At 41.2% G+C, this 23,288-nt stretch overlaps 1 non-coding gene across 1 annotated transcript; it reads right to left on the reverse strand.

Moving 5' to 3' along the window:
• Positions 1-3,155: 3,155 nt before the first annotated feature.
• Positions 3,156-3,262, reverse strand: LOC141644613 (small nucleolar RNA R71). The gene has a single exon (XR_012544225.1). It is a non-coding gene; the product is annotated as a small nucleolar RNA R71 (small nucleolar RNA).
• Positions 3,263-23,288: the final 20,026 nt, after the last annotated feature.

Genomic DNA, 23,288 nt, shown 5'->3' on the forward strand with positions numbered 1-23,288 from the left:
TCACCCCAATTTGTAAAGGGGGTGCCTTATATTTGAAGAATAGGAGTTTTCATTTTTGTTACTCCTCTTTTCTTTTGATGCAATTGCAAACTTTTTCTTTTCTTTTCTTTTCATTTCTTGAACTTAAATTTTTGAACAATTTCTTTTTGTGCCCATTCCCTTGATGACAAAAATATGGTAGAACATGGATGAATGATGGTTGCATGGTTTCAAGGGTCACCTTGGAATAAACGGTAGCCAAGGATTTATCACACCACAAGGTACTCTTGACTAGGCCTTAATCCATGGGTTAAAGGAAACTAGCATGACACATCCTAGGGTGTTTTACAAGTATTCTAACAAGCAAAGTCTTAAGAAGAAAAAGCATCTACTAGGGCCTATATACACTTGTCAAGCTTCCCAAGTAGACGGTTTCACAATGTTTTTCTAAATGCAAACTACATGCCATGATGCAACTAACATATATACATCCTAATGCATATGCTTCTACCAACTAGTATGCCAAATAATCTAAATGCAATCCTAAGTTCACATTGTTTTTACCGCATTAATCAAAATAAAGCCACATAGTCATAAATATAAAGAGGAAAAAGGAGATTGGAAAGATCATACCATGCGGTCTTCAATATCCTCATGTCTCAGATATGGCATAGTCGATCAATGTGAACAAGGATGAACAAACACAATATATACAACAATATATACAAGTGATGTGACCATAATTAGCGCATATTTAGTCCCCAAATTAGCCTTGTTCCCATGCTTTTAGTGCATATCTGGGTCATTTATTGTCTTTAGTTCTTTGTTTTGCATATTCTTTGAGGTTTTGTGTCCTTGGTAGGAAAGGAGTGCAAACCTTGCATTTTCATGGCAAAATGAGACTAAATTGATTGAATCCAATGACCAAGCATCAAGGAGAGATAATATTAGAAGACCTTTGTACATATTATAGTAGTTGGGCAATGATGAGGAAAGATCCTTGCATCCTCAAGGAAATCCCCAAGGATTTTATGAAGAAAAGGGAAGAAAAGAAGAAGAAAGTACACTGCATGACAATCCGCCCGTCTTCCCCTGAAGACGCCCGTCCCCAGAACCATAATCCGTGCGTCTTCCATCAAAGACGCCCGGGCAGCAGCATCCGGAAGACGATCGTCTTCTCCCAAAGGCGCCCCGGCAGAGACACAGGAATCCTGCCGTCCCGAGCCTAAGACGCACGGATTCCAAGATAGCGCAAATTCGTTTCTTCAAGCTTCAAGAAAGATGCCCTTCCTTCAGAAAATACCGGCGTTTCCCTAAGTAGGGACTTAATCGTCATTTAAGCCCTTAGTTAACCCTAATGCATCCACCTAATTTTCCACTATAAATACCCCATTAGTCTAATTAGAAGAGCATGTTCTTCTTATCAATTCTTAGAGTAGTTAATATCAATCAAATCTCTCTTTAGTTTTGTAATCAACAATTAATCAAGTTTTAATACAAGTTTTATTCCCTTAATCTCTCTTTTGTTCATCCTTTATTTTGGGGAATTGAAGATTATTTGGGTTATTATTGGGAGATTGACAACCTCTCAATCAAGCATCAAGTACTTCTATTATTCTTTGCTTTATTATTGGAATCATTAGTAGGTATAATTCTCTTAATCCCTCTTTAATTATTGCTAATTACTTTCATTTATTCATCATGTTTCACTTTGTTGGTATGATTGACAAACTTGCTAGCATGTTCAACATGATAATGAGTGAGTAGTTCCATAGCTAGGGTTAATGGGTAATTAGGGGAAACCAACATGAGGAATGATTCATTCTTAAATTAATATGCTTTCATGGTTTATTTGCTTGCTTGTTTTGATCTCAACTCATGCACATGTTATGTTTGATGAAATGCGAGCCTATGAATCCTTGCATTTTTTACCCATCACCTACCTTTTCAATGAGACTTGTAAGACATAAACCAACTCGAGTCTCATTAGACCATGCATGTTGTTGAGTAGGGAAGACTAAGTCGACTTGTAGGTGTTGTACAATCTAACGATTCGGCTCCGGGACCCAAACTTTCCTAGGATTGTAAGATATAACTCAACTCAATCCATCACAATAATAATTTCTTGCTTATAATTTGAGAACATGTTTGTATGATTAATTCCCATGAATCCCCTATGACCCCATGACACCCTAGTGCTTTTTATCAATTGTTTACAACCCTTTCAATTCATCTTGCTTATTTACTTTCATTGCTATTTAGTTTAGTGACCTTCTACATCAACCCAAATTGTGACACCCCTAAGTCACAACTAGTCTAAATAGAAATCTCATTGCAATTCCCGTCCCATTGGGATCCGACCTTTACTTGCCTCTTTACTAATTGTAGAATTGTTTGTGAAGCTATAAATTGTGTTTTGGTCTAGGTTCTCCTAACGACAAGTTACCGAAAAGATTTTAGTAGGTCCGACCAAAAATGGCGCCGTTGCCGGGGACGGTGTTATCTTGATTTAGATTTTCTTATATTGTTATTAGTTGTGTCTTTATTTTCCTTGAGGAAATAAAACTCCTCAAGGTTTGTTCTAATTATTTTTGAGTTGTTTGATATTTTGCATGTCTAGAAGGTCACAAGGTGATTTGTTACCTTTTGATCGTGAAATTGAAAGAACTTTGACAACCAATAGAAGACTTGCTAGGAGAAATTTGAGAGGTATTAGTGAGGTTGTAAATATTCAACCAACTATTGAGTTCATCAACCCTTTTGCAAGAGAAGGTGAGGAGAACCCAACACAAAATCAACCCACAATGCCTAAGTTTTCATCACATTCCGTACCCACCGAGGAGAACCTACCCAATGGTACTCCCACACCACAACATTTGACCGGAAATTTCATTGGTAAATCCGCATTTATCCAATTAGTCGAAAGGAGCCAATTTGGGGGGATGCCTAGTGAAGACCCTCACTCTCATATGGAGACCTTTTGTGAGTATTGTGATGCGATTTCTCAAACCGGTGTAACTCAAGACCAAATTCGATGGGTCTTATTTCCTTTTTCTTTAATTGGCACCGCGAAACAATGGTTGAAGGGCCTTGATAAGGCCACTCTCGGAATTGATTCTTGGAAAAAGTTGGCTCTAGCTTTCTACAAAAAATTCTACCCACCGGAAAAGACTAACATGCTAAGAGCTCAAATTACGGGTTTTAAGCAAAGGGATGAAGAATCTTTGTATGAAGCTTGGAAGCGGTTCAAAGGAATTTGTCGCTCATGTCCTCACCATGGACTTAGCGAGTGGTTCTTGGTACAACAATTTTGGAACGGTCTATATGAAGATTCAAGGAACATTCTCAACATGGGATCAAATGAAATGTTCACCGAAGTTGATGACAATCAAACTTGGAATAAAATTGAGGAAATGGCGGTCCATAACTCACAATATAGTAGACCTCGCAAGGCTACTAGAGGAGGAAAGCATGAAGTGGTCTCCGTTACTCAATTGGGTGCTCAACTTAGTGCTCACATTGATACAATCAACTTGAAGTTTGAAAAAGCTATGGCTAGACTTGAAGAAGCCTCGAAATCCCCAAAGCATCATGTTAATGCCATGACAGCATCCTCATCAATCCCAAGTGGGATATGTGAGAATTGTGGAACTTTGGGACATGACTCAAGTGAATGTAGGGGAACAAATGAACAAGTGAATGCTTTCCAAGCATACAAGAGTGGTACCCCTTATTCTAACTATTACAATGAAAACACCAAATTCCATCCAAATTTCTCATACAAAAGCCAAAATGTTCAAAACCCTCAAACAACATACACCCCACCTCCCATGAGAAACCAAAATCAAAGACCCTTTTACAACCAAAACCAAGGTTACCAAAATCAAAATCCATAAAATCAACAAAATGACCAAGGTTTTGATGTTCAAAAAAAGGCCCTTCAAATGCAAAAGAATCAACAAGAATTTTTCACTCAAATGCAAAAAGATAGTCAAGCAAAGGAAACCACCATCAACAACATCCTAGCTCACACCAAAATGTTGGAAACCCAATTAACTCAACTAGCATCTTCAAGCTCACAAAGACAAAAGGGGCAATTACCACCTCAAAGTAATCCCCCAAGACATGAAACGGTTAGTGCCATTCACTTGAGAAGTGGTACAAGGTATGAAGTACCGAAGAAGCAAGTTGAGGATGAAGTCGTGGAAGCTAGTGATAAGGAAGAAATTGTGCAAAACTCCAAAGATGGAGAATCATCAAAAGAAGAAATTTCAAAGAAAAATGAAGACAAGGTCAAGGAGAAGGAGCCCATTGTGATTAGACTTCCTTTTCCAAGTCGTCAAGCCAAGCCCAAATTTGATGACCAACTTGGAAAGTTTATGGAAATTGTGAAGAATTTAGAAGTCTCAATTCCTTTCACGGAATTAATCAATCACGTGCCGGCCTATGCGAAATACAAGAAAGACATCCTCACAAAGAAGAAGTCGATCCGGAAGCTTGAGACTATCGCCTTCACTAAGGTGAGTAGTGCAATACTTCAAGGGAGTTCACCTCCAAAACTCAAGGATCCGGGAAGCTTCTCAATACCGTGTCCCATTGGCGACACCACGATCAACAAAGCCTTATGTGATCTAGGGGCTAGTGTGAGTGTTATGCCGTACTCGGTAAGTAAAAGGTTAGGGATGGGAGAGCTTAAATGCACCAGTATCACACTCCAAAAGGCCGATAGATCGACGAAGACACCATTAAGGATATGGGAAGATGTTCCCGTACGAAATGGGAAATTTTTCATCCTGGTGGACTTTGTCATTGTTGATATGGAAGAAGATTCCAACATTCCAATCATTCTAGGAAGATCTTTCTTACACACCGCGGGTGCGGTGATTGATGTGAAACATGGAGAGCTCACTCTAGAAGTGGGAGATGAGAGTATAACTTTCAATCTTGACAAGACTATGAGAGCTCCCCGTTTACATGAACCATGTTTTATGATCGATCATTATTGTCGGAAGGATGATAGGAAGAATTCGGAACTCCAATGGAAGAAGAAAATTGAAGATGCTCCATTCAAAGAGCAAGTGAATTGTAACAAAGAGAGCTTGCAAAGCTCACCAAAGTCAAGCAATGAAGAAGATGGCCTCATTGGCCAAAACAAGATAATGGGAGAGTTGTCTCTATCAACTCAAGAGATCTTTAGTGATCAAGTAGATGAAGTTTGTGGTCTTTGGGACGATGAGTTTGAAGGGATTTTCAATCCCTACATTGGTAATGCTATCGATCAAGACCGACAACAATTGCAAAGATCTATTGAAGAACTCTATCACGACAATGAACAAGCTTTTGATTACTTTTTCAAGGTGTTGAGCAAAATCAACAACACCTTGGACATGCCCCCTTGACATCTCATCAAGAATGAGAGTTTGGTGGAGTCCTCCCTAAACCACCATTTGTAAATATTTCTAACTCCCTAACTCGCATTTTAATTCTTAATTTGCATTTTTGTCATATTTGGATTTTTTTTTTGTATACTTTGATGAAGATAATTATCATGTTTGAGAGAAGTGAGGGAGGGACTAATAATTTCAATTGATGTGTAGTGCTTTAGCTTAGTGTGGAGATAGCAATTGCCTAGGCTATTCATGCCTTAGTAGTGCCCCCACAATGAAGAACACGAGATTTTGAAGAATGAAAAATGACAAGGGATATGCAAGGTACACGGATGGAACTGAATCCGGGTAAAAGGGGTAGAACCCGAGCGGTTTCAAGAGAATCCGCCCGTCTTCAGACAATCCGGGCATATTGGGCAGAAGACGCCCGTCCTTCTGAGCTGAATTTTTGAAATTTTGTGACTGTTAATGAATCCGAGCGTCCTGCAAGAGAATCCACCCGTCTTCATAACGACGCCCGTCCTGAAAGAGAAGACGCCCGTCTTTTGGCAGAGAAAAAACAAGAAAAATCCTTGGAAAGGAATCCGCCCGTCTTCTCTCAAAGACGACCGTCCCACATTTTCAAATCTGCCCTTCTTTGCTAGAATCCGCCCGTCATTAGGCGAGAATTTCCCAACCCAGAACAGGCAGAATCCGGGCGTCCCGAAGGCAAGCCGACCGTCTTCCCCCTGCATTTCAAATTTTTCGGGTTTATTATAAACCCCATCCCACATTCATTTCCTCATTCCTTCATTCAAAACACTAACCATAAACCCCATAACTCCAAAACCCTCATCCTCTCCATTACAAAAACAAGATCCCTCAACAACATTCACCAAAATCAAATCAAAACATCCTTTTAACAACAAATTAATCACTCCTCTTTCAACGACAATCAAAACCAAGCACAAAATCTTCAACCTTTGAGTCGATTTTTGAATTCATAAAGGCAAAGGCTTTCATCTTTAAATCGATTTGGGTGCACTAGAAATTGAAGATTTTTCACTCTTTTCTTGGTTTATTCATCAATGGCAAAGACAAAGGGAGAAACAAAAGCAACAAAGGCAAAGGCACCAAAGGCAAAGGCACTCTCATCAAGACAAAAGAGTCTTCAAGCAAAGAAAGCATTGGCTATGGTGGTAGCTAGCCCAAACTTGGAGGTGCAACAACAACAACCTCCCATGGAAGTAACAACATCTACCACTCCGTAAATTGCTCAACTTTCGAATTATCCGGAGGTAATTTTCATTTCCAAATCCCATAGGGACACTTTTGCCAAGTTTGCTAGTAAATCATTTCTATCCACCAAGTTTATTTGTGAAGATGCCTTAGATAAGTTGGGTGTCCTTGAGCAAACTAGAGCCTTCTTTAAAGCCATGGGGTTGGAGAAATTGTTTACAACAAAAGAATTTACATACCCTTCCCTTACTTTAGAATTTTTGAGTTCTTTGAAAGTTAACAAGGTTGAGACTATGGAAACCATCGAGTTTCGCCTAGCTAATGTTAGTGGGCGCATATCCTTTGAGGAAATGGGTTAAGCTTTGGGTCTTAGTGATTCACCGAGTTATTTCAAGAATGTTGGCAAATATGACCTCGACCCTCTTTGGGAGGCGATTTCCGGAAGGAAATTTGAGAACTTTCATGCTAGTCGCGCTCTATTAGTCCACCATCCGGGCATTAGAGTGTGGCACAAGGTTGTAGGGAACACCATCATTGCAAGAAAACACACCAACCATTTCACCAAACTCGATTTTGTTCTTCTTGAGTCGGCCTTGAACATTGGAAGGGAATTCACCAAGCCTTTCAACTCTCTAAGGCTTTTGGTGGATAGATGGCTAAACGTTGATTGCGGGAAGCAAGGCACTATCGTCATTGTGAATGGAGGTCTAGTCACTCTTTTGGCTAAATACTTTGATTCTAACTTCAACAAGGATAGCAAGTATGAGGCAAAGAAGGATGATCATCTCATTGATATTGATACTATGATATACAAGTACAAGTGGGTCTCTCATAACCCTCTTGACACCAAGTATGGGTGGCTCACTAGTGAGGCTAGATCTTTTACTTTGACTTTGAAGATTTGTCGTTTAAGTGTCCACCGGACCAACTATCTCCTTCCCCTTTCAAAAGAGGCCGAATACATTATCCTACAACAAAAGGGTGAAATTGTAATGCCCTCCTCTTCCATTGTCACACCACCATATCCTTTCAAGTACCAAGAGTTCAAGCCCGAAGGTGTTGAAGCAAGCAAATATTATATGACTCTTCTTATGCAAGAGATGCACAAGCAAGCCTTCAAGGACCGGGAAGATGCTTACTTAGCCCAATATCCACCCCTCCTTCACTTATCTAGGCAAGGACTACTTGACCCTTCATGTCCTTTGCCTAGTTAGGCGGATAGGGAAGTCTTCTTTCCGAGTGCATCTAGGGGTGAGTTTCCGGGTGATAATGAGGTTGTCGGTGATGAAGAGGTTGATGATAACATTGATGAAGAAGCTAGTGAAGAAGGAGAAGAGGATGATGAGCAAGTTGAACAACAAAGTGAAGAGGGAAGTGGTGATAAGTCCACTTCTAGTGAGGAAGATGATTATAGTGATGATATGATGGAAGATTAGCAAGCTTTGGAGGCTCCTACCCTCTTGAGGTTTGTCTACTTCTCTCTTTGTTGTATTTTATTAATCTTGATCATTGTTGGAGTAGTCCTAGCACCATAAAGGACTAACACCTCGGCCCCATTGAGGTGTTCTCATTTCATTGCTCCCACCTTTTAAAAATCCAAAATGACAAATTTAGTTTCATGCATTGCATAGTGTGTGCATGAACTACACCCAACCTTAGGACATTAGCAATAATGTCTAACTCGGTTTGGGGAAGTACATACATACACAACGGAAGGTAATCTAAATTATCCTCTCCGTCATAAACAAAAACCATGCATCATGTAGTGTAGATTAGTGTAGCTTGCATTTAGTGTAGAAATCATGCATCATGTTTGCATAATTGCCCATCATTTTGGCCATTGAGGACAATGCCCATATTAGTGTGGGGATGGGGAATTCTAACCTAACTTTCATTTAAAAATCCAAAAATTTCGAAAAACCATAAAAATTTGAAAATTGAAAAACCAAAAACAAGTTCTTTTCCTTTGTAGTGTAGTCAAGTATATATTATTGTATATATTGTGTTTGTTCTATCCTTGTTCACATTGATCGACTACGCCACATCCAAGACATGAGGATATTGAAGACCGCATGGTATGATCTTTCCAATCTCCTTTCTCGTCTTTATGTTAATGACTATGTGGCTTTATTTTGATTGATGTGGTATAACAATGTGAATTTAGGACTAGCATTTAGTTTATATGTCATATTAGTTGGTAGAATCACTTGCATTAGGATATATATAAAAGTTGCATCATGGCATTTAGTTGCATTTAGATGAAATATTTTGAAAAGTGCCTAATTGAGAACTTTGACAAGAGCAACTAAGCCATTACAAATACTTTTTCAACTTAAGACTTCGCCTACTAGAATAGTTGTAAAACACCCTAGATTGTGTCATACTAGTGTCTTTCGACCCATGACCCAAAGCTTAGTCAAGGGTTTGCATGTGAGTCACCTATCTAACCTGTGATGCGATGTGGACTTGGTTAACTTGTCTTGGTGACCTTGATTGACCTTGTGGTACGGCAACCCAAAAATACTTTCTATCAATAAGGTTGAAGTGCTCATTTCAAATATTTTGTATGTGGAAACGTTTTATTGCCAAGGAAACCTCAAATGTTATGAAATGTTGAAATATTGAGAATTTTAGTTGCTTTGATGGAGGCGTACCACTTCGATGTGCTTTGGAGAGGGATCCATTGAATGGGTCCCACACGGTTGTGAATTCAACCGCCCAGAGACAGAGTGACTATCACCTCGAAAAGCTATTGTCTAGAGGTTAACCGGTTGCCTAATAAGCGATTGGCGAAAGCAAAGGACATTAGCACGGAAGGGACAAACCCCATCTCTAATTTTTGAAATGTGAAAGTTGAATGAGGTCAAATTTTGAATGCTAGTCATATCCACCCTTGTTTATAACGATTTGAGCATTTCATTCCCAAAAAGCCTTTTTGTCAAGCCACTTTGTCGAGCTTGGGACGATCCATGACCTTTACTTTTGTAGAGAATTCGAGACTTTTCATGTCATATGCTACTAGCATCATGGGGATCATCATTCCATACCATCCGATCGCTCTTGACGAAAGTATTTGGAAATTGAGGACGAAAATAGTCTAGTTTAACACCATTTGGAGGTGATTTAGTGCCATCCTCTTAGCCTTAGTAATTTGTTGAACTAGTATTTTTGACGGAATATATGCTCTTAAATTTGTTCTCTTTTAGTTGCCTCCACCACTTGATGAGGAAGTGGCTATTCCTTTTGTAGATGCATCCATTATTTGATTTTGTGTGCTTAATGTTTGGATGTGTCGCCATTTTGGCAAGACCCACCTTGCCTTGCAAGAAGGCATTCTACCTCATGGTTGTCTTGTTGTGAGTTGAAGGGGCGGAGTGAGACCCGATAATTGTATCATATCGGCTATGTTATTAAGTTAGTTTAAATAATGGTCCTAGTCTTTGTCACCTCTTTACTCGGGACGAGCAAAGGCTTGGTTTGGGGATATTTGATGTGACCATAATTAGCGCATATTTAGTCCTCGAATTAGCCTTGTTCCCATGCTTTTAGTTCATATTTGGGTCATTTATTATCTTTAGTTCTTTGTTTTGCATATTCTTTGAGGTTTTGTGTCCTTGGTAGGAAAGGAGTGCAAACCTTGCATTTTCATGGCAAAATGAGACTAAATTGATTGAATCCAATGACCAAGCATCAAGGAGAGACAAGATTAGAAGGCCTTTGTACATATTATAGTAGTTGGGCAATGATGAGGAAAGATCCTTGCATCCCCAAGGAAATCCCCAAGGATTTTATGAAGAAAAGGGAAGAAAAGAACAAGAAAGTACGCTGCATGACAATCCGCCCGTCTTCCCCTGAAGACGCCCGTCCCCAGGACCACAATCCGTGCGTCTTCCATCAAAGACGCCCGGACAGCTGCATCCAGAAGACGCCCGTCTTCTGCCAAAGACGCCCGGGCAGAGACACAGGAATTCGGCCGTCCTGAGCCTAAGACGCACGGATTCCAAGACAGCGCAAATTCGTTTCTTCAAGCTTCAAGAAAGATGCCCTTCCTTCAGAAAATACCAGTGTTTCCCTAAGTAGGGACTTAATCGTCATTTAAGCCCTTAGTTAACCCTATTGCATCCACCTAATTTTCCAATATAAATACCCCATTAGTCTAATTAGAAGAGCATGTTCTTCTTATCAATTCTTAGAGTAGTTAATATCAATCAAATATCTCTTTAGTTTTGTAATCAACAATTAATCAAGTTTTAATACAAGTTTTATTTCCTTAATCTCTCTTTTGTTCATCCTTTATTTTGGGGAATTGAAGATTATTTGGGTTATTATTGGGAGATTGACAACCTCTCAATCAAGCATCAAGTACTTCTATTATTCTTTGCTTTATTATTGGAATCATTAGTAGGTATAATTCTCTTAAACCCTCTTTAATTATTGCTAATTACTTTCATTTATTCATCATGTTTCACTTTGTTGGTATGATTGACAAACTTGCTAGAATTTTCAACATGATAATGAGTGAGTAGTTCCATAGCTAGGGTTAATGGGTAATTAGGGGAAACCAACATGGGGAATGATTCATTCTTAAATTAATATGCTTTCATGGTTTTTTTGCTTGCTTGTTTTGATCTCAACTCATGCACATGTTATGTTTGATGAAATGCGAGCCTATGAATCCTTGCATTTTTTACCCATCACCTACCTTTTCAATGAGACTTGTAAGACATAAACCAACTCGAGTCTCATTAGACCATGCATGTTGTCGAGTAGGGAAGACTAAGTCGACTTGTAGGTGTTGTACAATCTAATCGATTCGGCTCCGGGACCCAAACTTTCCTAGGATTGTAAGATATAACCCAACTCAATCCATCACAACAATAATTGCTTGCTTATAATTTGAGAACATGTTTGTATGATCAATTCCTATGAATCCCCTATGACCCCATCACACCCTAGTGCTTTTTATCAATTGTTTACAACCCTTTCAATTCATCTTGCTTATTTACTTTCATTGCTATTTAGTTTAGTTACCTTCTTCATCAACCCAAATTGTGACACCCCTAAGACACCACTAGTCTAAATAGGAATCTGATTTCAATTCCTGTCCCTTGGGATCCGACCTTTACTTGCCTCTTTACTAATTGTAGAGTTGTTTGTGAAGCTATAAATTGTGTTTTGGTCTAGGTGCTCCTAACGACAAGTTACCAAAAAAATTTTAGTATGTCCGACCAACAAGACTACACTAAAAAGGAAATGAACATGTTTTTGATTTTTTCAATTTTTCAATTTTTTGGATTTTTCGAAATTTTAACTTTTTTTGGATTTTGAATAAAAGTCAAGTTAGAATTTACCATCCCCACACTAGTATGGGCATTGTCCTCAATGGCCAAGACCATAGGAAATTATGCATGTATGATGCATGATTTCTAAACTAAATGCAAACTATACTAAGCTACACTACATGATGCATATGTTTTTGTTATGGCGGAGAGCATAATTTAAATTAGCTCCCGATTCATATGCATGGACTTCCCCAAACCAAAATAGACATTATTTCTAACGTCTTGAATTTCGGGGTATCGCTAAGGCCAAAAATCTTATTCAATTCGCCATAAGTGATGCGTCTATCAACATTTGCAAGACGAAACTCGATGTGGGTTCTAGTCTCCACCCTTGTGACTTTCAAGGAACTCAAAAATTCCAAGGTGAGGGAGGGGTATGTCAATTGTTTCATGGTGAACAATTTACCTAATCCCATAGCCTCAAAGAAGGTTTTGGTTTGTTCAAGAACACCCAACTTTGTCAAAGCATCTTCAAAAATAAATTTTGTAGTCATAATGGTCTTCTTAGCAAAGAGAACAAATTTATCCCTATGAGAGTCAGAAGTGAAAATTACCTCCGGATAATTGGATAATTGCTCAATGACCGGAGTTGTTAATGTTGTAGCTTCCGTAGGGGGACCTTGTTGAACCGCCAACCTTGCCTCATGGACTACCAATGCCTTTGACAATTGTTTTGCTTGAAGAGCTTGTTGCCTTTTTGAAAGTGTCTTCTTTGGGGGTGCCTTGTTACCTCCTTTAGTTCTTGCCATTCTTGATTACACCAAAGAAAGATTGAAATCTCCAATTTTTAGTTATGCCCAAATCGATTTATGATGTAAGAATGTTGCTTTGTATCTTAAAAATCGACTCAAAAGTTGAAGATTTTGGTGTTTGAATCAATTGTTGTTGTAAAAGGAGTGATTAATTTTTGTATGTGAGGAAGTTTAGATTTGATTTTGCCGAATCTGGTTGAGGAAATTTGGTTTTGTTGATGTAGAGGATGAGGGTATTTGGGGTTTTGGGTAGTGTTTGAATGTAGAAGAAATGAAAATGTATGAGGGAAGAGGGTTTAAAAGACCCGTTATTTTTGAAACTGCAGCAGGGGACGAGCGGACCAAGGGTCTGGACGATCGGATTCTTTGTGTTTTGTCTCAGGAAAAGACGCCCCAGGACGAGCGTCTTTCAGCAAAGATGAGCGGTTTTTTCAAGTTGGGACGAGCATCTTCCTGGACGGACGCTCGGATTCTGTTACAGGGAAAAACTTTAAAATTCAACAGCAGAAAAATGAGCGTCTTTCCTGTAAGACGAGCGTCCAGAATCAGACGAGCGGATTTTTAATTGAGACGCTCGGATTCTGTGTCAGACCAGTTTTTTGAATTCTGCAGCTCTGCCAGACGAGTGGATTGTATGTTGGCCGCTCAGATTCCTTGACGACGAGCGGATTCCCCTTTTGGCCGCTCGGATTCTTCCTTGACCACACGGATTCAAGTCCATCCGTGGGTACTGCATAATCCATGTCATTTTCATTCATCAATTCTCGTGTGCTTCATTGTAGGGGCACTATAAAGGCATGAATAACCTAGGCAATTGCTATCCCCACACTAAGTCAAAGCACTACACATTAATGAAATCATAAGTCCCTCCCTCACTTCTCTCAAAATGATGAATATCTTGATCAAGGCACAAAAATATAAATCCAAAAATGACAAAGAATGCAATGTAAAAATTGAAATGCAAGTTAGGGAGTTAGAATATTTACAAATAGTGGTTTAGGGAGGACTCCACCAAACTCTCATCAAATGTGAGATGTCAAGGGGGCATGTTCAAGGTGTTGTTGATGTTACTCAACACCTTGAAGAAGTAGTCGAAAGCTTGTTCAATGTCATGAGAAAGGTCCTCAATAGATTTTTGCACTTGTTGTTCTCCGTGATGGTCTTGGTTCATAGCATTAGCAATGTAGGGATTGAATATCCCTTCTAAATCATCATCCCAAAGACCGCAAACTTCATCTACTTGATCATTAAAAATTTCTTGAATTGATAGAGACAACTCTCCTTCTTTCTTGTCTTGGCCAATAAGGCCGTCATCTTCACTTGTCATGGGTGAGCTTTTCAAGCTCTCATTGTTGCTATTTCCTTGCTCTTTTGATAAAGCATCATCCACTTTCTTTTTCCATTGAAATTCCAACTTCTTCCTATCATCCTTCCGGCTATAGTGATCAACCATAAAACACGGCTTATGCAATCGGGGAGCTCTCATGGTTTTGTCAAGATTGAAAGTGATGGTTTCATCTCCCACTTCAAGGGTGAGTTCTCCATGCTTCACGTCGATCACCGCTCCCGTGGTGTGCAAGAAAGGTCTTCCTAAGATAATAGGAATGTTGGAGTCTTCTTCGATGTCAACAATAACAAAATCCACCGGGATGAAGAATTTTCCAATTCTCACGGGAACATCTTCACATACCCCTAAAGGTGTCTTTGTTGATCTCTCCACCATTTGAAGCGTGATGTTGGTACATTTGAGTTCTCCCATTCCTAGCCTTTGCTAACCGAATATGGCATTACACTAACACTTGCCCCAAGGTCACATAAAGCTTTGTTGATTGTAGTGTCACCAATAGTACATGGAATGGAGAAGCTTCCCGGATCCTTGAGTTTCGGAGGTGAACTCCCTTGAAGGATAGCACTACTCACCTTAGTGAACTCCCTTGAAGGATGGCACTACTCATCAACTTTCTTTTTCCATTGGAATTCCGACTTATTCCTATCATCCTTCAGGCTATAGTGATCAACCATAAATCATGGTTCATGCAATCGCGGAGCTCTCATGGTCTCGTCTCCCACTTCTAGAGTAAGCTCTCCGTGCTTCACATCTATCACCGCACCCGCGGTGTGCAAGAAAGGTCTTCCTAGGATGATCGAAATATTGGAGACTTCTTCCATTTCAACAATGACAAAGTCCACCGGGATGAAGAATTTGCCAATTCTTACGGGAACATCTTCCCATATCCCTAACGGTGTCTTCGTCGATCTATTGGCCATTTGGAGTGTGATGTTGGTACATTTAAGCTTTCCCATCCCTAGCCTTTTACTAACCGAATACGGCGTAACACTCACGCTTGCTCCTAGATCACAGAAAGCCTTGTTGATCGTGGTGTCGCCAATGGTACACGGTGTTGAGAAGGTTCCCGGGTCTTTAAGTTTCGGAGGTGAACTCCCTAGAAGGATTGCACTACGCACCTTAGTGAAGGCGATAGTTTCAAGCTTCCGGATCGACTTCTTTTTCGTAAGTATTTCCTTCATGTACTTTGCATAGGCCGGCACGTGATTGATTAATTCCGTGAAAGGAATTGAGACTTCTAAATTATTCACAATTTCCATGAATTTTCCAAGTTGGTCATCAAACTTAGGCTTAGCTTGACGACTCGGGAATGGAAGTCTAATCACAACGGGCTCCTTCTCCTTGGACTTTTCTTCACTTTTCTTTGAAACTTCTTCTTTTGTTGGTTCATCTTCCTTAGAGTTTTGCACAACTTCTTCTTTTTCACTAGCTTCCACAACTTCATCCTCAACTTGCTTCTTTGGTCCTTCATATCTCATACCACTCCTCAAGTGAATGGCACTAACCGTTTCATGTCTTGGGGGTTACTTTGAGGTGGTAATTGCCCCTTTTGTCTTTGAGAGTTTGAAGATGCTAGTTGGATCAATTGAGTTTCCAACATTTTTGTGTGGGCTAGGATGTTGTTGATGGTGATTTCTTTTGCTTGGCTATCTTTTTGCATTTGAGTTAAAAATTCTTGTTGATTCTTTTGCATTTGGAGGACCGCTTTTTGAACATCAAAACCTTGGTCATTTTGTTGATTGTATGGAGTTTGATTTTGATAATCTTGGTTTTGGTTGTAAAAGGGTTCTTGATTTTGGTTTCTTATGGGAGGTGGGGTGTATGTTGGTTGAGGGTTTTGAACAATTTGGCTTTTGTATGAGAGATTTGGGTGGAATTTGGTGTTTTCATTGTAATAGTTGGAATAAGGGGTACCACTCTTGTATGCTTGAAAAGCATTCACTTGTTCATTTATTCCCCTACATTCACTTTGGTCATGTCCCAAAGTTCCACAATTCTCACATATCCCACTTGTAACACCCCAAGTTATTTAGAGTAAGGTTGTCCCACATCGGGGAATTGAGGAGGTTGTGATATGTTTATAAGGGATTCCACCCACCACTTAGTAACAAGGCCTTGTGCTTTTGGGCTTAAGTGAGGACAAATAATGGGCCCAAAGGTACACATCCCATCTTATTGGGTTGTGTTACGACCGTGGTGGGTCGAGTTGTTACAAATGGTATCAGAGCGACGATCCTGAAACCTGTAACCAATGAACCTAATGAACATAGGGAGTCAATTAAAATGAACCCGGGGTAAAAGTTGTAGGAGCTAGTGCAAAGGCTTGGGAGACGTCCTAAAGTCGCAGGGGTCACCCTACAACTTTGAACCGGTCACATGGGGGAAGTGTTTGTCGAGTCGTATGTGTGTTTGAATAACTTGTGTAAGAATGTGGTGAAATGTGTTAATTGTTGGGTGTTGAAGTAGAAAGTTGAGCATGTGAAAGAAAATGGTGATATGGGGGAAACTTGTTGATGAGATGATAACATGTTGGATGATTTACAATGTGGCATTTAATAACATGATGAAATGATCTCGTAGATAGTAGAAAAGATGCGTAGCATGTTTATTATGATATAATGTGGTTTATAAAGTTTAGCATGTTAGCATATGACGTAACATGCGGGTAGCTCTTACGAATTAGTGTTACTCGATCGAGTGGGACTGACTCGATCGAGTGGGTTTTTGGCGATTTTGAGTCCAGAATCGAGTTTTGGGGCACTCGATCGAGTAACTAGGGGTACTCGATCGAGAAGGGGGTAACTCGATCGAGTAGCCTAGATACTCGATCGAGTAGATAAGAGATCAGAAGGTCTGTTTGGGGTCTGAAGTTTGGGTACTCGATCGAGTACGTGGGGCACTCGATCGAGTAGCCCGTTACTCGATCGAGTGTGTTTGGGAACTCGATCGATTGGGTTCTGGGTGGCGTGTTTTCGTGTTTTGAGGTTTAGTACGTATGTTCATATCTACCCTTTCTTATATATGTATAGTTTCAAGATGCCGCCCAAGCAAACTGCTTTGTATGCGAGAGCTGAGCTTATGACCGTGGATGACATCGTTAAGATGTTAGAGCACCAGGATGCTCTTACTGAGACCCTAAAGAAAGTGAATGAGGACAAGAATAAGGATAAGGAGAAGGTTGATCATTCAAAAATCAGCCTTTACATTGCGAGGTTTAACCCGAAAGAATACAAGGGAGTTGGGGAACCTAACCTTCTTGATAGTTGGCTGAGAGAGATGGAGAACATCTTAGACTTGGTTCATTGTCCCGATGAGATGAGAGTGGAACAGTGCGTTCTATCGAGGGAGGCAAAGCAGGCAAGTGGTGGGATTCAGTGAAAGTGAGTGCTAAGGAGATATATACAAACCAAGGCTTACCTGCTATACCTTGGGAGGAGTTTCGTAGGGCTGTGAGGAAGGAGTTCGTACCGGAACATGTGAGGAGTAAAATGAGAGAAGAGTTTGATGGTTTTAAGATGACTGCTGAGATGTCTGTGGCTGAGTACTACAGGCTGTTCAATGAGAAGTCTAGGTATGCTGAGGATATGGGTTTGAGTGAGGAGAACCTGGCATTGAGGTTTGAGAGGGGGTTGACCCCTAAGATTATGGATAAGTTACCCGTGGGAATCCTTACAGATGTTAAGGAAGCTTATGAGAGAGCTGGGAGAGCGGAGAGGTTGGTGGAGATGGCTCAGGAGAGGTTAGGTGGTGAGAAGAGGAAGTCTGAGAGTGAGGGTGGTGGCCAATCGAATCACAAGAAAGGCAACCACAATCAGTCTAAGGGATTTTCTTCTCGGTCCGGGTTCGATCTTTGGGGCTTCCTTTGGGCGTGGCCGTGGGAGTGTGAGTAATAGTTGGGGAGTTACCTGCTATAGCTGTGGTGGTGTAGGCCACAAGAGACATGAGTGCACAAGTGCACCGGGATCTTTCCAGATACCTGCGCAGAGCTTCGCGAGCAACAGACCGGCTGGATCATGGCCAAACCGGGGGAGTCAGAGTTACCAGAGTGGAGGTAACCGCAACGGCGGTAATTCTTATCAGAAAACACCAGCGAACAACAACAACAACAATCAAGGGTCGGGTGCTAAGCCGACCACATCAGCTAGTACTGTCCAGGGAGGTGGGCAGAAGACCAGTGGCAAGTTATTCATGATGGAGAAGAAAGCAGCTGAGGAGGATGCGCACGTTATCACCCGTACATTCCTTGTTAATGGTATTCCTACCTTTGTTTTATTCGATTCGGGGGCCTCTCAGTCGTTTGTGTCTTCGAGTCATGTTAAACAGTTGGGTTTGAGGGTATATGAGTCTGTTAGTGAGCAAGTTGTCATACCTTCGGGTGAGTCTGTATCGTGTGGGAGATTGTTCAGGAATGTATCTTTGATAGTTGGGCAAGTTGATTTCCCTGTAGACTTGCTAGAGTTTCCTTTTAACGGTTTTGAGATGATAGTTGGGATGGACTGGTTAGGAAAGTATAAAGCTAAGATAGACTGTCATCAAAAGAAAGTGTCTTTAAGAGGTCCTAAGGGTGTTAGTGTGTCTTATCGTGGGTTTCTAGTCAAACCCAAAGTTAAGTTGATTGCAATTTGTCACCTTGAAGTCTTATCGAGGAAGGGATGTCCGCTGATCTTGTGCCATGTGAGAGATGATCGGATAGAGAGTCCGGCAGATTGATGAGATACCAGTGGTGGGGAGTTTGCGATGTTTTTCCGGAGGAGATTCCGGGGTTGCCACCGAAGAGGGAGATAGATTTCACCGTTGAGTTGAAGCCAGGGACGGGGCCAATCTCTAAGGCACCGAACCGTATGGGTCCTAAGGAGATGGAGGAACTTAGGAAGCAGTTGGATGATCTGATAGAGAAGGGATACATTAGACCAAGTGTATCGCCGTGGGGAGCACCAGTTCTTTTCGTGAAGAAGAAAGATGGGAGTTTGAGGTTATGCATAGATTACAGGGAGCTGAACCGTGTGACGATAAAGAACAAGTATCCTTTGCCAAGGATAGATGACCTGTTTGATCAGTTGAGCGGTGCAACAGTCTTTTCTAAGATTGATTTGAGGTCGGGGTACCATCAGGTGAAGATTAGAGAGGTGGACATACCAAAGACAGTTTTCATGTCAAGGTATGGCCATTATGAGTATGTGGTGATGCCGTTTGGGTTGTCTAATGTGCCGGCAATGTTTATGGATTTGATGAATAGAATCTTCAGACAGTTCTTGGACCAGTTTGTAGTGGTGTTTATCGATGATATCTTAGTCTACTCTAAGACTAGGGAGGAGCATGAGGAGCATCTGAGGATCATGTTGCAGACTTTGAGGGATCATGAGTTGTATGCTAAACTGTCCAAGTGTGAGTTCTGGTTAGAGAAAGTTGCTTTTCTGGGGCATGTAATCTCTAAAGATGAGGTAGTTGTGGATCCGGCGAAGATTGAGGCAGTGACAAAGTGGGAAGCACCGAAGAATGTTGCTGAGGTTAGGAGTTTCTTGGGTTTAGCTGGATACTACAGACGGTTCGTGAAAGATTTCTCCAAGATAGCTAGACCGATGACAGCGTTGATGAGGAAAGAGAACAGGTTTCGTTGGGATGAGAGTTGTGAGACGGCGTTCCAAACATTAAAGGAGCGCTTGACCACAGCTCCTGTCTTAGCATTGCCTGAAGGGAGCGAGAACTTTGAGGTTTATACAGATGCCTCAAAGAATGGGCTGGGATGTGTGTTGATGCAGAATGGCAAAGTGATTGCCTATGCTTCTAGGCAATTGAAGCCTTATGAGGAGAACTACCCTACTCATGATCTGGAGTTGGGTGCAGTGGTGTTTGCTCTCAAGATTTGGAGACATTACCTTTATGGAGCAATCTTTAAGGTATTTTCTGATCACAAGAGTCTTAAGTACATCTTCACGCAGAAGGAGTTGAACATGAGGCAGAGGAGGTGGATGGAGTTGATTGGCGATTACGACATGGAAATTATCTACCATGAAGGGAAGGCCAATGTTGTTGCTGATGCTTTGAGTAGGAAGAGTGTACATTCCTTGTGTACAGCTCTATCTTTGATGAGGCTGAGGGATGAGGTAGCGAGTTTTGGGATACATATGATGCAGAAAGGAGATGCCATGGGTGATATGACAGTACATCTTGAGTTTTATGATGATATTCGGGATAAGCAGGCTTTGGATCCTAAGATAGTGGAGTGGAGAGCTGGAGTAGAGAAAGGGACAGTGTCCCGATTTTCTATTGATACAGATGGTAGTTTGAGGTTTGATGGTAGATTGTGTGTTCCTAATGACGAGGAGTTGAAAAAGACTATCATGACAGAGGCACATTGCACACCATATTCAGTTCATCCAGGTGGAGACAAGCTATACAAGGATTTGAAGAAAACGTTTTGGTGGCCTGGAATGAAGAAAGAGACAGCTGAGTTTCTGTCCCGTTGTTTGACATGCCAGAGAGTTAAAGGGGAACAGCGACGACCACAAGGTAAGATTCAGTCTTTAGAGGTGCCTGAGTGGAAGTGGGAATCCATTTCCATGGATTTCATTGTGGGTTTGCCAAAGAGTCAACAAGGTAACAACATGATTTGGGTGATAGTGGACCGTCTGACCAAGTCAGCTCACTTTGTTTCAATGAAAGATACATGGACTAAGGCACAATTGGCTATGGCCTATCGAAAGAACGTGCTTAAGTTACATGGAGTCCCTAAGGACATAGTGTCTGACAGAGATGCGAGGTTTATATCGAGGTTTTGGAAGGAGTTGCGGGAATCGTTGGGAACAACTTTGAAGATGAGTACGACATTTCATCCTGCGACAGACGGGCAGATCGAGAGAACAATCAAGACACTTGAGGATATGTTGCGAGCTTGTGTGATGGATTTTGGTGGTAGCTGGGAGCAGAGGCTGGACTTGATAGAATTTTCTTACAATAACAGTTATCACACCAGTATAGGTATGGCACGGTTTGAGGCTTTGTATGGGAGGAGATGTAGGAGTCCTATCTGTTGGGATGATAGTGCTGAGGCAGTGGTTTTAGGACCAGAGATGGTGCATGAGATGGTGGAACAGATCAAGATGATCAGGGAACGGATGAGAGCAGCCCAGGATCGACAAAAGAGTTATGCAGATCTACATCGTCGGGACATAGAGTTTCAAGTTGGGGACAAGGTTCTTTTGAAAGTGTCTCCTATGCGCGGGGTTATGAGATTTGGGAAGAAAGGCAAGTTAAGTCAGAATTTTATAGGACCTTATGAGATCTTAGAGCGAGTTGGGGAAGTTGCTTATCGTCTGGCTTTACCAGCTGCGTTAGAGAGAGTGCATAATGTGTTTCATGTATCGCAGCTGCGGAAGTATGTGAGTGACCCGTCACATGTGTTGGAGCGCAGAGCTTAGAGCTAGATGAGTCCTTATCATATCTTGAGGTGCCTAAGCAGATTCTAGACCGAAAGGTTAGAAAGACTAGGAGTGGTGAGACAGTTTTGCTTAAGATCCTGTGGTCTAACCACGAGACCGAGGAAGGTACATGGGAGCCAGAGGAAGCTATGAAAGAGCGTTACCCTTTCCTCTTTGATCAGGTATGTATGGTTACAGGGACGTAACCTTGTTTCTTTTAGGGGGGTAGGAGATGATCGCGAGCAGTTTTTAAGAGTTTTATACCCCTTTTATATGTTGTGTCGTATGTTTGTCGGGATGAGTCGGGTTAGTATCATGTTTTATGTTAAATTTTGTTTGGCTTTTGAGTCGGGAATGTTGTGGGAGTACCTTTGGTTAGTAGTGGTTTGAACTTCGGGGACGAAGTTCCTTTTAAGGAGGGAAGACTGTAATACTCCGTATTTATAAGTCTTGGGGTACTCTATCGAGTAGCCCTTACTCTGTCGAGTAAGGGTGAGTTGCGAAATAAAATAGTTTCGACTGTTGGGTACTCGATCGAGTAAGGGGTACTCGATCGAGTAAGGGGTACTCGATCGAGTACCTTGGGTACTCGATCGAGTGTCCGGTTTTACGGGGAGTTTTCTCGGGTTTTGTTAATTATGCGATTAAGGTATTTAAGTTTCGTCGTCATTGTTTTAAATCACTTTTACAAAACCTAAACTTCTGATTAAGAGAGAAAGCAACAAGTTCATCTTCCTAATCGCATTCTTAACAATTCCCGGAGTTCAGACGGCCAGTTCTTGTCGTTGTTTATATCGTTGGGTTCCTTGCGTCGAGGGTAAGATCTACGTACCCTTTTTATTGTTTTTCCCTTGATTTGGTTAAACCCTAATTTAGTGATTGGGGGTTTTTATGTGTAGTATGTGATGTGTAGCCTCCATGTGTTATATGATAGGAGGAGGGTTCATAGAAGAGGCTTTTTGACTCAGCAGTAGGGACCGTCTGATTGTGTGCATACCAGGTAGGATTTCCTACTCAGTATTAGTCCCATAATGGGATATTGGTTGATGTGTTGTATTTGGTTGTTTGATATAATAATTGTACTGTGATTGTGGCTGTGATCGTTGTTGATGGTTCGCGAGGCGTGGCCTCGGCTGAGTGGGGTCACTTGCGGGAGTGACTTCACGCCCTAGTTTCGCCCTTCGTGGAACCCGCCACGAAAGGGGATGTTCACATTAATGGACAGGGTTATCGCTCACTATGTGGAGCGGGGATTTGGTGGGTACGGCTGCGGTCCCCCACTGGCAGGGCTGGTCCAGTGGACAGTCAGGATTGAGATGATGGGAATTGGTTGGTAGTGTGTGTGTTTGTGACAGTTCAGCTGTCTGTTTATCTTATTATTGTTATCTATATTGATTGTGTGATTAGTACTGACCCCGGTGTTGTTTTGTAAACCTGCGGTGATCCATTCGGGGATGGTGAGCAGATATTGAGCAGGTATTAAGATGAGTACTGGGATAGCTGGGATGCCACGACATGATGATAGGAGTCTTCCGCTGTAGCCTTTAGTTTATCTACATTTCAGTTAGAACAGTCTTTTTGAAATAATGTATCGTACTTTTGGTTTGGTTTTGAGGATTGTAACTATTCGCTAAATTATTTATAATAGACGTTGTTTCTTTATTGTTGTTTGATTATCATTGCCTCGGGTAACCGAGATGGTAATGCCTTCATACCTGAGTGGTCCTGGTAAGGCACTTGGAGTATGGGGGTGTTACACCACTTAGGATTGATGAAGATGCTACCATGGCATTAACATGATGCTTTGGTGATTTTGATGCTTTTTCAAGTTTAGCCATAGCCTT

This window comes from Silene latifolia, chromosome 2 (genome assembly GCF_048544455.1).
Source record: "Silene latifolia isolate original U9 population chromosome 2, ASM4854445v1, whole genome shotgun sequence".
In the NCBI taxonomy this organism is placed as follows: domain Eukaryota; kingdom Viridiplantae; phylum Streptophyta; class Magnoliopsida; order Caryophyllales; family Caryophyllaceae; genus Silene; species Silene latifolia.